Raw genomic sequence first — 14,921 nt, forward strand, 5'->3', positions numbered from 1 at the left:
TCGTGGTACCTCAGCAGGCCTTTATCTCCTACAGCAGAAAATGGTAATTAGCAGCTGTTTAAGTTGGAAAGTGATGTTACGGATCATTTTTAAAATTTTTCAGTAAATCCGCATTTGGCTAAGGGCCAATTTTTTTCCCACAAAATAGGTGGAACCTTTCATTTCACGAACAATAAGAGTTTGCATTAAAGTCAGAATTGTTGACACCTCACTAAGCATCTGCAGCAGGAAACATTGGCGCTTCCGGTATGGGATCCAGTAGCGGAAGGGGGCCTTAGCAGTTTGTAGAAGAAAAGCTGGAGATGCCGGGGATTGAACCCGGGGCCTCATACATGCAAAACATGCGCTCTACCACTGAGCTACATCCCCTTTGACGTTCGCTATGGAGATGCACAATGAGTAGATTCATACGGCACACCACTTTTCAGAATCTACCTGCTGTCATTGAGTACCTGGTAAATGGCAAGTTCTATCAATGGTACAGGTTTCTCTGCCTGAAATTATGTTAAAGCTTGATAAGATCCTCTAAAAACTTGGCTTCTCAAGCAGGTTGCTTAAGGGGTAATATTGGATGTTAAACTCTCATTCATGCCAATCATTCATTTCCTAACCTCTTCTTGTCATCTTTATCTCCTCCATCACTTCCTGACTCTTGATGCTGCTTAATTGCTTGCAAGGGCCTGGATTAAATCCTGCATTGAATCTTAAATCATCCTCCTGTGTGGCCTAAAAGAAAAAGTCTGGTACACACCATGCAATTTCCCATCAGACAGATGGGTCGATAGATAATCTTCGACAGATCCGATCGGATTTCCGATCGATTTTCTGATCACTTCAATGCAAATCGATCAGAAAAACGATCGGACCTGATCTATTCGACCCATCTATCTGGCGGGAAATTGCATAGTGTGTACGAGGCTGAAGTGCATTTTATTGGCTCTATTCCAAGGTGCATAGCGTTTGCATGAAAGTCAGAAATATTGACACCTCACTAAGCATCTGTAACAGAAAACATTGGCGCTTCCGGTATGGGATCCATTAGCGCAAGGGGGACTTTGCAGTAGAAAAGCTGGAGATGCCAGGGATTGAACCCGGGGCCTCAAACATGCGAAGCATGCGCTCTACCTCTGAGCTACATCCCCCAATGCTGTCAGCAGTGTCGTGGTACCTCAGCAGGCCTTTATCTGCTACAGCAGAAAATGGTAATTAGCAGCTGTTTAAGTTGGAAAGTGATGTTACGGATCATTTTTAAAATTTTTCAGTAAATCCGCATTTGGCTAAGGGCCAATTTTTTTCCTACAAAATAGGTGGAACCTTTCATTTCACGAACAATAAGAGTTTGCATTAAAGTCAGAATTGTTGACACCTCACTAAGCATCTGCAGCAGGAAACATTGGCGCTTCCGGTATGGGATCCAGTAGCGGAAGGGGGCCTTAGCAGTTTGTAGAAGAAAAGCTGGAGATGCCGGGGATTGAACCCGGGGCCTCATACATGCAAAGCATGCGCTCTTCCACTGAGCTACATCCCCTTTGACGTTCGCTATGGAGATGCACAATGAGTAGATTCGTACGGCACACCACTTTTCAGAATCTACCTGCTGTCATTGAGTACCTGGTAAATGGCAAGTTCTATCAATGGTACAGGTTTCTCTGCCTGAAATTATGTTAAAGCTTGATATGATCCTCTAAAAACTTGGCTTCTCAAGCAGGTTGCTTAAGGGGTAATATTGGATGTTAAACTCTCATTCATGCCAATTATTCATTTCCTAACCTCTTCTTGTCATCTTTATCTCCTCCATCACTTCCTGACTCTTGATGCTGCTTAATTGCTTGCAAAGGCCTGGATTAAATCCTGCATTGAATCTTAAATCATCCTCCTGTGTGGCCTAAAAGAAAAAGTCTGGTACACACCATGCAATTTCCCATCAGACAGATGGGTCGATAAATAATCTTCGACAGATCCGGTCGGATTTCCGATCGATTTTCTGATCACTTCAATGCAAATCGATCAGAAAAACGATCGGAAATCAGATCGGACCTGATCTATTCGACCCATCTATCTGGCGGGAAATTGCATAGTGTGTACGAGGCTGAAGTGCATTTTATTGGCTCTATTCCAAGGTGCATAGCGTTTGCATGAAAGTCAGAAATATTGACACCTCACTAAGCATCTGTAACAGGAAACATTGGCGCTTCCGGTATGGGATCCATTAGCGCAAGGGGGACTTTGCAGTTTGTAGAAGAAAAGCTGGAGATGCTGGGGATTGAACCCGGGGCCTCATACATGCGAAGCATGCGCTCTACCTCTGAGCTACATCCCCCAATGCTGTCAGCAGCGTCGTGGTACCTCAGCAGGCCTTTATCTCCTACAGCAGAAAATGGTAATTAGCAGCTGTTTAAGTTGGAAAGTGATGTTACGGATCATTTTTAAAATTTTTCAGTAAATCCGCATTTGGCTAAGGGCCAATTTTTTTCCCACAAAATAGGTGGAACCTTTCATTTCACGAACAATAAGAGTTTGCATTAAAGTCAGAATTGTTGACACCTCACTAAGCATCTGCAGCAGGAAACATTGGCGCTTCCGGTATGGGATCCAGTAGCGGAAGGGGGCCTTAGCAGTTTGTAGAAGAAAAGCTGGAGATGCCAGGGATTGAACCCGGGGCCTCATACATGCAAAGCATGCGCTCTACCACTGAGCTACATCCCCTTTGACGTTCGCTATGGAGATGCACAATGAGTAGATTCGTACGGCACACCACTTCTCAGAATCTACCTGCTGTCATTGAGTACCTGGTAAATGGCAAGTTCTATCAATGGTACAGGTTTCTCTGCCTGAAATTATGTTAAAGCTTGATATGATCCTCTAAAAACTTGGCTTCTCAAGCAGGTTGCTTAAGGGGTAATATTGGATGTTAAACTCTCATTCATGCCAATCATTCATTTCCTAACCTCTTCTTGTCATCTTTATCTCCTCCATCACTTCCTGACTCTTGATGCTGCTTAATTGCTTGCAAAGGCCTGGATTAAATCCTGCATTGAATCTTAAATCATCCTCCTGTGTGGCCTAAAAGAAAAAGTCTGGTACACACCATGCAATTTCCCATCAGACAGATGGGTCGATAGATAATCTTCGACAGATCCGATCGGATTTCCGATCGATTTTCTGATCACTTCAATGCAAATCGATCAGAAAAACGATCGGAAATCAGATCGGACCTGATCTATTCGACCCATCTATCTGGCGGGAAATTGCATTGTGTGTACGAGGCTGAAGTGCATTTTATTGGCTCTATTCCAAGGTGCATAGCGTTTGCATGAAAGTCAGAAATATTGACACCTCACTAAGCATCTGTAACAGGAAACATTGGCGCTTCCGGTATGGGATCCATTAGCGCAAGGGGGACTTTGCAGTTTGTAGAAGAAAAGCTGGAGATGCCGGGGATTGAACCCGGGGCCTCATACATGCGAAGCATTCGCTCTACCTCTGAGCTACATCCCCCAATGCTGTCAGCAGCATCGTGGTACCTCAGCAGGCCTTTATCTCCTACAGCAGAAAATGGTAATTAGCAGCTGTTTAAGTTGGAAAGTGATGTTACGGATCATTTTTAAAATTTTTCAGTAAATCCGCATTTGGCTAAGGGCCAATTTTTTTCCCACAAAATAGGTGGAACCTTTCATTTCACGAACAATAAGAGTTTGCATTAAAGTCAGAATTGTTGACACCTCACTAAGCATCTGCAGCAGGAAACATTGGAGCTTCCGGTATGGGATCCAGTAGCGGAAGGGGGCCTTAGCAGTTTGTAGAAGAAAAGCTGGAGATGCCGGGGATTGAACCCGGGGCCTCATACATGCAAAACATGCGCTCTACCACTGAGCTACATCCCCTTTGACGTTCGCTATGGAGATGCACAATGAGTAGATTCATACGGCACACCACTTTTCAGAATCTACCTGCTGTCATTGAGTACCTGGTAAATGGCAAGTTCTATCAATGGTACAGGTTTCTCTGCCTGAAATTATGTTAAAGCTTGATAAGATCCTCTAAAAACTTGGCTTCTCAAGCAGGTTGCTTAAGGGGTAATATTGGATGTTAAACTCTCATTCATGCCAATCATTCATTTCCTAACCTCTTCTTATCATCTTTATCTCCTCCATCACTTCCTGACTCTTGATGCTGCTTAATTGCTTGCAAGGGCCTGGATTAAATCCTGCATTGAATCTTAAATCATCCTCCTGTGTGGCCTAAAAGAAAAAGTCTGGTACACACCATGCAATTTCCCATCAGACAGATGGGTCGATAGATAATCTTCGACAGATCCGATCGATTTTCTGATCACTTCAATGCAAATCGATCGGAAATCAGATCGGACCTGATCTATTCGACCCATCTATCTGGCGGGAAATTGCATAGTGTGTACGAGGCTGAAGTGCATTTTATTGGCTCTATTCCAAGGTGCATAGCGTTTGCATGAAAGTCAGAAATATTGACACCTCACTAAGCATCTGTAACAGGAAACATTGGCGCTTCCGGTATGGGATCCATTAGCGCAAGGGGGACTTTGCAGTTTGTAGAAGAAAAGCTGGAGATGCCAGGGATTGAACCCGGGGCCTCATACATGCGAAGCATGCGCTCTACCTCTGAGCTACATCCCCCAATGCTGTCAGCAGCATCGTGGTACCTCAGCAGGCCTTTATCTCCTACAGCAGAAAATGGTAATTAGCAGCTGTTTAAGTTGGAAAGTGATGTTACGGATCATTTTTAAAATTTTTCAGTAAATCCGCATTTGGCTAAGGGCCAATTTTTTTCCCACAAAATAGGTGGAACCTTTCATTTCACGAACAATAAGAGTTTGCATTAAAGTCAGAATTGTTGACACCTCACTAAGCATCTGCAGCAGGAAACATTGGCGCTTCCGGTATGGGATCCAGTAGCGGAAGGGGGCCTTAGCAGTTTGTAGAAGAAAAGCTGGGGATGCCGGGGATTGAACCCGGGGCCTCATACATGCAAAGCATGCGCTCTACCTCTGAGCTACATCCCCCAATGCTGTCAGCAGCATCGTGGTACCTCAGCAGGCCTTTATCTCCTACAGCAGAAAATGGTAATTAGCAGCTGTTTAAGTTGGAAAGTGATGTTACGGATCATTTTTAAAATTTTTCAGTAAATCCGCATTTGGCTAAGGGCCAATTTTTTTCCCACAAAATAGGTGGAACCTTTCATTTCACGAACAATAAGAGTTTGCATTAAAGTCAGAATTGTTGACACCTCACTAAGCATCTGCAGCAGGAAACATTGGCGCTTCCGGTATGGGATCCAGTAGCGGAAGGGGGCCTTAGCAGTTTGTAGAAGAAAAGCTGGAGATGCCGGGGATTGAACCCGGGGCCTCATACATGCAAAGCATGCGCTCTACCACTGAGCTACATCCCCTTTGACGTTCACTATGGAGATGCACAATGAGTAGATTCGTACGGCACACCACTTTTCAGAATCTACCTGCTGTCATTGAGTACCTGGTAAATGGCAAGTTCTATCAATGGTACAGGTTTCTCTGCCTGAAATTATGTTAAAGCTTAATATGATCCTCTAAAAACTTGGCTTCTCAAGCAGGTTGCTTAAGGGGTAATATTGGATGTTAAACTCTCATTCATGCCAATCATTCATTTCCTAACCTCTTCTTGTCATCTTTATCTCCTCCATCACTTCCTGACTCTTGATGCTGCTTAATTGCTTGCAAAGGCCTGGATTAAATCCTGCATTGAATCTTAAATCATCCTCCTGTGTGGCCTAAAAGAAAAAGTCTGGTACACACCATGCAATTTCCCATCAGACAGATGGGTCGATAGATAATCTTCGACAGATCCGATCGGATTTCCGATCGATTTTCTGATCACTTCAATGCAAATCGATCAGAAAAACGATCGGACCTGATCTATTCGACCCATCTATCTGGCGGGAAATTGCATAGTGTGTACGAGGCTGAAGTGCATTTTATTGGCTCTATTCCAAGGTGCATAGCGTTTGCATGAAAGTCAGAAATATTGACACCTCACTAAGCATCTGTAACAGAAAACATTGGCGCTTCCGGTATGGGATCCATTAGCGCAAGGGGGACTTTGCAGTTTGTAGAAGAAAAGCTGGAGATGCCAGGGATTGAACCCGGGGCCTCAAACATGCGAAGCATGCGCTCTACCTCTGAGCTACATCCCCCAATGCTGTCAGCAGTGTCGTGGTACCTCAGCAGGCCTTTATCTGCTACAGCAGAAAATGGTAATTAGGAGCTGTTTAAGTTGGAAAGTGATGTTACGGATCATTTTTAAAATTTTTCAGTAAATCCGCATTTGGCTAAGGGCCAATTTTTTTCCTACAAAATAGGTGGAACCTTTCATTTCACGAACAATAAGAGTTTGCATTAAAGTCAGAATTGTTGACACCTCACTAAGCATCTGCAGCAGGAAACATTGGCGCTTCCGGTATGGGATCCAGTAGCGGAAGGGGGCCTTAGCAGTTTGTAGAAGAAAAGCTGGAGATGCCAGGGATTGAACCTGGGGCCTCATACATGCAAAGCATGCGCTCTACCACTGAGCTACATCCCCTTTGACGTTCGCTATGGAGATGCACAATGAGTAGATTCGTACGGCACACCACTTTTCAGAATCTACCTGCTGTCATTGAGTACCTGGTAAATGGCAAGTTCTATCAATGGTACAGGTTTCTCTGCCTGAAATTATGTTAAAGCTTGATATGATCCTCTAAAAACTTGGCTTCTCAAGCAGGTTGCTTAAGGGGTAATATTGGATGTTAAACTCTCATCCATGCCAATCATTCATTTCCTAACCTCTTCTTGTCATCTTTATCTCCTCCATCACTTCCTGACTCTTGATGCTGCTTAATTGCTTGCAAAGGCCTGGATTAAATCCTGCATTGAATCTTAAATCATCCTCCTGTGTGGCCTAAAAGAAAAAGTCTGGTACACACCATGCAATTTCCCATCAGACAGATGGGTCGATAGATAATCTTCGACAGATCCGGTCGGATTTCCGATCGATTTTCTGATCACTTCAATGCAAATCGATCAGAAAAACGATCGGAAATCAGATCGGACCTGATCTATTCGACCCATCTATCTGGCGGGAAATTGCATAGTGTGTACGAGGCTGAAGTGCATTTTATTGGCTCTATTCCAAGGTGCATAGCGTTTGCATGAAAGTCAGACTCAGAAATATTGACACCTCACTAAGCATCTGTAACAGAAAACATTGGCGCTTCCGGTATGGGATCCATTAGCGCAACAGGGACTTTGCAGTTTGTAGAAGAAAAGCTGGAGATGCCAGGGATTGAACCCAGGGCCTCAAACATGCAAAGCATGCGCTCTACCTCTGAGCTACATCCCCCAATGCTGTCAGCAGTGTCGTGGTACCTCAGCAGGCCTTTATCTGCTACAGCAGAAAATGGTAATTAGCAGCTGTTTAAGTTGGAAAGTGATGTTACGGATCATTTTTAAAATTTTTCAGTAAATCCGCATTTGGCTAAGGGCCAATTTTTTTCCTACAAAATAGGTGGAACCTTTCATTTCACGAACAATAAGAGTTTGCATTAAAGTCAGAATTGTTGACACCTCACTAAGCATCTGCAGCAGGAAACATTGGCGCTTCCGGTATGGGATCCAGTAGCGGAAGGGGGCCTTAGCAGTTTGTAGAAGAAAAGCTGGAGATGCCGGGGATTGAACCCAGGGCCTCATACATGCAAAGCATGCGCTCTTCCACTGAGCTACATCCCCTTTGACGTTCGCTATGGAGATGCACAATGAGTAGATTCGTACGGCACACCACTTTTCAGAATCTACCTGCTGTCATTGAGTACCTGGTAAATGGCAAGTTCTATCAATGGTACAGGTTTCTCTGCCTGAAATTATGTTAAAGCTTGATATGATCCTCTAAAAACTTGGCTTCTCAAGCAGGTTGCTTAAGGGGTAATATTGGATGTTAAACTCTCATTCATGCCAATTATTCATTTCCTAACCTCTTCTTGTCATCTTTATCTCCTCCATCACTTCCTGACTCTTGATGCTGCTTAATTGCTTGCAAAGGCCTGGATTAAATCCTGCATTGAATCTTAAATCATCCTCCTGTGTGGCCTAAAAGAAAAAGTCTGGTACACACCATGCAATTTCCCATCAGACAGATGGGTCGATAAATAATCTTCGACAGATCCGGTCGGATTTCCGATCGATTTTCTGATCACTTCAATGCAAATCGATCAGAAAAACGATCGGAAATCAGATCGGACCTGATCTATTCGACCCATCTATCTGGCGGGAAATTGCATAGTGTGTACGAGGCTGAAGTGCATTTTATTGGCTCTATTCCAAGGTGCATAGCGTTTGCATGAAAGTCAGAAATATTGACACCTCACTAAGCATCTGTAACAGGAAACATTGGCGCTTCCGGTATGGGATCCATTAGCGCAAGGGGGACTTTGCAGTTTGTAGAAGAAAAGCTGGAGATGCTGGGGATTGAACCCGGGGCCTCATACATGCGAAGCATGCGCTCTACCTCTGAGCTACATCCCCCAATGCTGTCAGCAGCGTCGTGGTACCTCAGCAGGCCTTTATCTCCTACAGCAGAAAATGGTAATTAGCAGCTGTTTAAGTTGGAAAGTGATGTTACGGATCATTTTTAAAATTTTTCAGTAAATCCGCATTTGGCTAAGGGCCAATTTTTTTCCCACAAAATAGGTGGAACCTTTCATTTCACGAACAATAAGAGTTTGCATTAAAGTCAGAATTGTTGACACCTCACTAAGCATCTGCAGCAGGAAACATTGGCGCTTCCGGTATGGGATCCAGTAGCGGAAGGGGGCCTTAGCAGTTTGTAGAAGAAAAGCTGGGGATGCCGGGGATTGAACCCGGGGCCTCATACATGCAAAGCATGCGCTCTACCTCTGAGCTACATCCCCCAATGCTGTCAGCAGCATCGTGGTACCTCAGCAGGCCTTTATCTCCTACAGCAGAAAATGGTAATTAGCAGCTGTTTAAGTTGGAAAGTGATGTTACGGATCATTTTTAAAATTTTTCAGTAAATCCGCATTTGGCTAAGGGCCAATTTTTTTCCCACAAAATAGGTGGAACCTTTCATTTCACGAACAATAAGAGTTTGCATTAAAGTCAGAATTGTTGACACCTCACTAAGCATCTGCAGCAGGAAACATTGGCGCTTCCGGTATGGGATCCAGTAGCGGAAGGGGGCCTTAGCAGTTTGTAGAAGAAAAGCTGGAGATGCCGGGGATTGAACCCGGGGCCTCATACATGCAAAGCATGCGCTCTACCACTGAGCTACATCCCCTTTGACGTTCACTATGGAGATGCACAATGAGTAGATTCGTACGGCACACCACTTTTCAGAATCTACCTGCTGTCATTGAGTACCTGGTAAATGGCAAGTTCTATCAATGGTACAGGTTTCTCTGCCTGAAATTATGTTAAAGCTTAATATGATCCTCTAAAAACTTGGCTTCTCAAGCAGGTTGCTTAAGGGGTAATATTGGATGTTAAACTCTCATTCATGCCAATCATTCATTTCCTAACCTCTTCTTGTCATCTTTATCTCCTCCATCACTTCCTGACTCTTGATGCTGCTTAATTGCTTGCAAAGGCCTGGATTAAATCCTGCATTGAATCTTAAATCATCCTCCTGTGTGGCCTAAAAGAAAAAGTCTGGTACACACCATGCAATTTCCCATCAGACAGATGGGTCGATAGATAATCTTCGACAGATCCGATCGGATTTCCGATCGATTTTCTGATCACTTCAATGCAAATCGATCAGAAAAACGATCGGACCTGATCTATTCGACCCATCTATCTGGCGGGAAATTGCATAGTGTGTACGAGGCTGAAGTGCATTTTATTGGCTCTATTCCAAGGTGCATAGCGTTTGCATGAAAGTCAGAAATATTGACACCTCACTAAGCATCTGTAACAGAAAACATTGGCGCTTCCGGTATGGGATCCATTAGCGCAAGGGGGACTTTGCAGTTTGTAGAAGAAAAGCTGGAGATGCCAGGGATTGAACCCGGGGCCTCAAACATGCGAAGCATGCGCTCTACCTCTGAGCTACATCCCCCAATGCTGTCAGCAGTGTCGTGGTACCTCAGCAGGCCTTTATCTGCTACAGCAGAAAATGGTAATTAGGAGCTGTTTAAGTTGGAAAGTGATGTTACGGATCATTTTTAAAATTTTTCAGTAAATCCGCATTTGGCTAAGGGCCAATTTTTTTCCTACAAAATAGGTGGAACCTTTCATTTCACGAACAATAAGAGTTTGCATTAAAGTCAGAATTGTTGACACCTCACTAAGCATCTGCAGCAGGAAACATTGGCGCTTCCGGTATGGGATCCAGTAGCGGAAGGGGGCCTTAGCAGTTTGTAGAAGAAAAGCTGGAGATGCCAGGGATTGAACCTGGGGCCTCATACATGCAAAGCATGCGCTCTACCACTGAGCTACATCCCCTTTGACGTTCGCTATGGAGATGCACAATGAGTAGATTCGTACGGCACACCACTTTTCAGAATCTACCTGCTGTCATTGAGTACCTGGTAAATGGCAAGTTCTATCAATGGTACAGGTTTCTCTGCCTGAAATTATGTTAAAGCTTGATATGATCCTCTAAAAACTTGGCTTCTCAAGCAGGTTGCTTAAGGGGTAATATTGGATGTTAAACTCTCATCCATGCCAATCATTCATTTCCTAACCTCTTCTTGTCATCTTTATCTCCTCCATCACTTCCTGACTCTTGATGCTGCTTAATTGCTTGCAAAGGCCTGGATTAAATCCTGCATTGAATCTTAAATCATCCTCCTGTGTGGCCTAAAAGAAAAAGTCTGGTACACACCATGCAATTTCCCATCAGACAGATGGGTCGATAGATAATCTTCGACAGATCCGGTCGGATTTCCGATCGATTTTCTGATCACTTCAATGCAAATCGATCAGAAAAACGATCGGAAATCAGATCGGACCTGATCTATTCGACCCATCTATCTGGCGGGAAATTGCATAGTGTGTACGAGGCTGAAGTGCATTTTATTGGCTCTATTCCAAGGTGCATAGCGTTTGCATGAAAGTCAGACTCAGAAATATTGACACCTCACTAAGCATCTGTAACAGAAAACATTGGCGCTTCCGGTATGGGATCCATTAGCGCAACAGGGACTTTGCAGTTTGTAGAAGAAAAGCTGGAGATGCCAGGGATTGAACCCAGGGCCTCAAACATGCAAAGCATGCGCTCTACCTCTGAGCTACATCCCCCAATGCTGTCAGCAGTGTCGTGGTACCTCAGCAGGCCTTTATCTGCTACAGCAGAAAATGGTAATTAGCAGCTGTTTAAGTTGGAAAGTGATGTTACGGATCATTTTTAAAATTTTTCAGTAAATCCGCATTTGGCTAAGGGCCAATTTTTTTCCTACAAAATAGGTGGAACCTTTCATTTCACGAACAATAAGAGTTTGCATTAAAGTCAGAATTGTTGACACCTCACTAAGCATCTGCAGCAGGAAACATTGGCGCTTCCGGTATGGGATCCAGTAGCGGAAGGGGGCCTTAGCAGTTTGTAGAAGAAAAGCTGGAGATGCCGGGGATTGAACCCAGGGCCTCATACATGCAAAGCATGCGCTCTTCCACTGAGCTACATCCCCTTTGACGTTCGCTATGGAGATGCACAATGAGTAGATTCGTACGGCACACCACTTTTCAGAATCTACCTGCTGTCATTGAGTACCTGGTAAATGGCAAGTTCTATCAATGGTACAGGTTTCTCTGCCTGAAATTATGTTAAAGCTTGATATGATCCTCTAAAAACTTGGCTTCTCAAGCAGGTTGCTTAAGGGGTAATATTGGATGTTAAACTCTCATTCATGCCAATTATTCATTTCCTAACCTCTTCTTGTCATCTTTATCTCCTCCATCACTTCCTGACTCTTGATGCTGCTTAATTGCTTGCAAAGGCCTGGATTAAATCCTGCATTGAATCTTAAATCATCCTCCTGTGTGGCCTAAAAGAAAAAGTCTGGTACACACCATGCAATTTCCCATCAGACAGATGGGTCGATAAATAATCTTCGACAGATCCGGTCGGATTTCCGATCGATTTTCTGATCACTTCAATGCAAATCGATCAGAAAAACGATCGGAAATCAGATCGGACCTGATCTATTCGACCCATCTATCTGGCGGGAAATTGCATAGTGTGTACGAGGCTGAAGTGCATTTTATTGGCTCTATTCCAAGGTGCATAGCGTTTGCATGAAAGTCAGAAATATTGACACCTCACTAAGCATCTGTAACAGGAAACATTGGCGCTTCCGGTATGGGATCCATTAGCGCAAGGGGGACTTTGCAGTTTGTAGAAGAAAAGCTGGAGATGCTGGGGATTGAACCCGGGGCCTCATACATGCGAAGCATGCGCTCTACCTCTGAGCTACATCCCCCAATGCTGTCAGCAGCGTCGTGGTACCTCAGCAGGCCTTTATCTCCTACAGCAGAAAATGGTAATTAGCAGCTGTTTAAGTTGGAAAGTGATGTTACGGATCATTTTTAAAATTTTTCAGTAAATCCGCATTTGGCTAAGGGCCAATTTTTTTCCCACAAAATAGGTGGAACCTTTCATTTCACGAACAATAAGAGTTTGCATTAAAGTCAGAATTGTTGACACCTCACTAAGCATCTGCAGCAGGAAACATTGGCGCTTCCGGTATGGGATCCAGTAGCGGAAGGGGGCCTTAGCAGTTTGTAGAAGAAAAGCTGGAGATGCCAGGGATTGAACCCGGGGCCTCATACATGCAAAGCATGCGCTCTACCACTGAGCTACATCCCCTTTGACGTTCGCTATGGAGATGCACAATGAGTAGATTCGTACGGCACACCACTTCTCAGAATCTACCTGCTGTCATTGAGTACCTGGTAAATGGCAAGTTCTATCAATGGTACAGGTTTCTCTGCCTGAAATTATGTTAAAGCTTGATATGATCCTCTAAAAACTTGGCTTCTCAAGCAGGTTGCTTAAGGGGTAATATTGGATGTTAAACTCTCATTCATGCCAATCATTCATTTCCTAACCTCTTCTTGTCATCTTTATCTCCTCCATCACTTCCTGACTCTTGATGCTGCTTAATTGCTTGCAAAGGCCTGGATTAAATCCTGCATTGAATCTTAAATCATCCTCCTGTGTGGCCTAAAAGAAAAAGTCTGGTACACACCATGCAATTTCCCATCAGACAGATGGGTCGATAGATAATCTTCGACAGATCCGATCGGATTTCCGATCGATTTTCTGATCACTTCAATGCAAATCGATCAGAAAAACGATCGGAAATCAGATCGGACCTGATCTATTCGACCCATCTATCTGGCGGGAAATTGCATAGTGTGTACGAGGCTGAAGTGCATTTTATTGTCTCTATTCCAAGGTGCATAGCGTTTGCATGAAAGTCAGAAATATTGACACCTCACTAAGCATCTGTAACAGGAAACATTGGCGCTTCCGGTATGGGATCCATTAGCGCAAGGGGGACTTTGCAGTTTGTAGAAGAAAAGCTGGAGATGCTGGGGATTGAACCCGGGGCCTCATACATGCGAACAATGCGCTCTACCTCTGAGCTACATCCCCCAATGCTGTCAGCAGCATCGTGGTACCTCAGCAGGCCTTTATCTCCTACAGCAGAAAATGGTAATTAGCAGCTGTTTAAGTTGGAAAGTGATGTTACGGATCATTTTTAAAATTTTTCAGTAATTCCGCATTTGGCTAAGGGCCAATTTTTTTCCCACAAAATAGGTGGAACCTTTCATTTCACGAACAATAAGAGTTTGCATTAAAGTCAGAATTGTTGACACCTCACTAAGCATCTGCAGCAGGAAACATTGGCGCTTCCGGTATGGGATCCAGTAGCGGAAGGGGGCCTTAGCAGTTTGTAGAAGAAAAGCTGGAGATGCCGGGGATTGAACCCGGGGCCTCATACATGCAAAGCATGCGCTCTACCACTGAGCTACATCCCCTTTGACGTTCGCTACGGAGATGCACAATGAGTAGATTCGTACGGCACACCACTTTTCAGAATCTACCTGCTGTCATTGAGTACCTGTTAAATGGCATGTTCTATCAATGGTACAGGTTTCTCTGCCTGAAATTATGTTAAAGCTTGATAAGATCCTCTAAAAACTTGGCTTCTCAAGCAGGTTGCTTAAGGGGTAATATTGGATGTTAAACTCTCATTCATGCCAATCATTCATTTCCTAACCTCTTCTTGTCATCTTTATCTCCTCCATCACTTCCTGACTCTTGATGCTGCTTAATTGCTTGCAAGGGCCTGGATTAAATCCTGCATTGAATCTTAAATCATCCTCCTGTGTGGCCTAAAAGAAAAAGTCTGGTACACACCATGCAATTTCCCATCAGACAGATGGGTCGATAGATAATCTTCGACAGATCCGATCGGATTTCCGATCGATTTTCTGATCACTTCAATGCAAATCGATCAGAAAAACGATCGGAAATCAGATCGGACCTGATCTATTCGACCCATCTATCTGGCGGGAAATTGCATAGTGTGTACGAGGCTGAAGTGCATTTTATTGGCTCTATTCCAAGGTGCATAGCGTTTGCATGAAAGTCAGAAATATTGACACCTCACTAAGCATCTGTAACAGGAAACATTGGCGCTTCCGGTATGGGATCCATTAGCGCAAGGGGGACTTTGCAGTTTGTAGAAGAAAAGCTGGAGATGCTGGGGATTGAACCCGGGGCCTCATACATGCGAACAATGCGCTCTACCTCTGAGCTACATCCCCCAATGCTGTCAGCAGCATCGTGGTACCTCAGCAGGCCTTTATCTCCTACAGCAGAAAATGGTAATTAGCAGCTGTTTAAGTTGGA

The 14,921-nt window shown here is 44.1% G+C and overlaps 24 non-coding genes across 24 annotated transcripts; all 24 read right to left on the minus strand.

Moving 5' to 3' along the window:
• Positions 1 to 297: 297 nt before the first annotated feature.
• On the minus strand, positions 298 to 369 carry TRNAA-UGC (transfer RNA alanine (anticodon UGC)). The gene has a single exon. It is a non-coding gene; the product is annotated as a tRNA-Ala (tRNA).
• Positions 370 to 1,070: 701 nt separating this feature from the next.
• On the minus strand, positions 1,071 to 1,142 carry TRNAA-CGC (transfer RNA alanine (anticodon CGC)). The gene has a single exon. It is a non-coding gene; the product is annotated as a tRNA-Ala (tRNA).
• Positions 1,143 to 1,456: 314 nt separating this feature from the next.
• On the minus strand, positions 1,457 to 1,528 carry TRNAA-UGC (transfer RNA alanine (anticodon UGC)). Its single transcript has one exon. It is a non-coding gene; the product is annotated as a tRNA-Ala (tRNA).
• A 720-nt stretch (positions 1,529 to 2,248) lies between these two features.
• Positions 2,249 to 2,320, minus strand: TRNAA-CGC (transfer RNA alanine (anticodon CGC)). The gene has a single exon. It is a non-coding gene; the product is annotated as a tRNA-Ala (tRNA).
• Positions 2,321 to 2,634: 314 nt separating this feature from the next.
• On the minus strand, positions 2,635 to 2,706 carry TRNAA-UGC (transfer RNA alanine (anticodon UGC)). Its single transcript has one exon. It is a non-coding gene; the product is annotated as a tRNA-Ala (tRNA).
• A 720-nt stretch (positions 2,707 to 3,426) lies between these two features.
• On the minus strand, positions 3,427 to 3,498 carry TRNAA-CGC (transfer RNA alanine (anticodon CGC)). The gene has a single exon. It is a non-coding gene; the product is annotated as a tRNA-Ala (tRNA).
• A 314-nt stretch (positions 3,499 to 3,812) lies between these two features.
• TRNAA-UGC (transfer RNA alanine (anticodon UGC)) lies at positions 3,813 to 3,884 on the minus strand. Its single transcript has one exon. It is a non-coding gene; the product is annotated as a tRNA-Ala (tRNA).
• A 696-nt stretch (positions 3,885 to 4,580) lies between these two features.
• TRNAA-CGC (transfer RNA alanine (anticodon CGC)) lies at positions 4,581 to 4,652 on the minus strand. Its single transcript has one exon. It is a non-coding gene; the product is annotated as a tRNA-Ala (tRNA).
• Positions 4,653 to 4,966: 314 nt separating this feature from the next.
• On the minus strand, positions 4,967 to 5,038 carry TRNAA-UGC (transfer RNA alanine (anticodon UGC)). The gene has a single exon. It is a non-coding gene; the product is annotated as a tRNA-Ala (tRNA).
• Positions 5,039 to 5,352: 314 nt separating this feature from the next.
• Positions 5,353 to 5,424, minus strand: TRNAA-UGC (transfer RNA alanine (anticodon UGC)). Its single transcript has one exon. It is a non-coding gene; the product is annotated as a tRNA-Ala (tRNA).
• Positions 5,425 to 6,132: 708 nt separating this feature from the next.
• TRNAA-CGC (transfer RNA alanine (anticodon CGC)) lies at positions 6,133 to 6,204 on the minus strand. The gene has a single exon. It is a non-coding gene; the product is annotated as a tRNA-Ala (tRNA).
• A 314-nt stretch (positions 6,205 to 6,518) lies between these two features.
• TRNAA-UGC (transfer RNA alanine (anticodon UGC)) lies at positions 6,519 to 6,590 on the minus strand. Its single transcript has one exon. It is a non-coding gene; the product is annotated as a tRNA-Ala (tRNA).
• A 726-nt stretch (positions 6,591 to 7,316) lies between these two features.
• Positions 7,317 to 7,388, minus strand: TRNAA-UGC (transfer RNA alanine (anticodon UGC)). Its single transcript has one exon. It is a non-coding gene; the product is annotated as a tRNA-Ala (tRNA).
• A 314-nt stretch (positions 7,389 to 7,702) lies between these two features.
• Positions 7,703 to 7,774, minus strand: TRNAA-UGC (transfer RNA alanine (anticodon UGC)). Its single transcript has one exon. It is a non-coding gene; the product is annotated as a tRNA-Ala (tRNA).
• Positions 7,775 to 8,494: 720 nt separating this feature from the next.
• On the minus strand, positions 8,495 to 8,566 carry TRNAA-CGC (transfer RNA alanine (anticodon CGC)). Its single transcript has one exon. It is a non-coding gene; the product is annotated as a tRNA-Ala (tRNA).
• Positions 8,567 to 8,880: 314 nt separating this feature from the next.
• TRNAA-UGC (transfer RNA alanine (anticodon UGC)) lies at positions 8,881 to 8,952 on the minus strand. Its single transcript has one exon. It is a non-coding gene; the product is annotated as a tRNA-Ala (tRNA).
• Positions 8,953 to 9,266: 314 nt separating this feature from the next.
• On the minus strand, positions 9,267 to 9,338 carry TRNAA-UGC (transfer RNA alanine (anticodon UGC)). The gene has a single exon. It is a non-coding gene; the product is annotated as a tRNA-Ala (tRNA).
• Positions 9,339 to 10,046: 708 nt separating this feature from the next.
• On the minus strand, positions 10,047 to 10,118 carry TRNAA-CGC (transfer RNA alanine (anticodon CGC)). Its single transcript has one exon. It is a non-coding gene; the product is annotated as a tRNA-Ala (tRNA).
• Positions 10,119 to 10,432: 314 nt separating this feature from the next.
• Positions 10,433 to 10,504, minus strand: TRNAA-UGC (transfer RNA alanine (anticodon UGC)). The gene has a single exon. It is a non-coding gene; the product is annotated as a tRNA-Ala (tRNA).
• Positions 10,505 to 11,230: 726 nt separating this feature from the next.
• On the minus strand, positions 11,231 to 11,302 carry TRNAA-UGC (transfer RNA alanine (anticodon UGC)). The gene has a single exon. It is a non-coding gene; the product is annotated as a tRNA-Ala (tRNA).
• Positions 11,303 to 11,616: 314 nt separating this feature from the next.
• On the minus strand, positions 11,617 to 11,688 carry TRNAA-UGC (transfer RNA alanine (anticodon UGC)). Its single transcript has one exon. It is a non-coding gene; the product is annotated as a tRNA-Ala (tRNA).
• Positions 11,689 to 12,408: 720 nt separating this feature from the next.
• TRNAA-CGC (transfer RNA alanine (anticodon CGC)) lies at positions 12,409 to 12,480 on the minus strand. Its single transcript has one exon. It is a non-coding gene; the product is annotated as a tRNA-Ala (tRNA).
• A 314-nt stretch (positions 12,481 to 12,794) lies between these two features.
• Positions 12,795 to 12,866, minus strand: TRNAA-UGC (transfer RNA alanine (anticodon UGC)). Its single transcript has one exon. It is a non-coding gene; the product is annotated as a tRNA-Ala (tRNA).
• A 1,106-nt stretch (positions 12,867 to 13,972) lies between these two features.
• Positions 13,973 to 14,044, minus strand: TRNAA-UGC (transfer RNA alanine (anticodon UGC)). Its single transcript has one exon. It is a non-coding gene; the product is annotated as a tRNA-Ala (tRNA).
• Between the last annotated feature and the right edge of the window lie 877 nt (positions 14,045 to 14,921).

The sequence above is a fragment of the Hyperolius riggenbachi genome, chromosome 4, assembly GCF_040937935.1.
Source record: "Hyperolius riggenbachi isolate aHypRig1 chromosome 4, aHypRig1.pri, whole genome shotgun sequence".
Lineage (NCBI taxonomy): Eukaryota > Metazoa > Chordata > Amphibia > Anura > Hyperoliidae > Hyperolius > Hyperolius riggenbachi.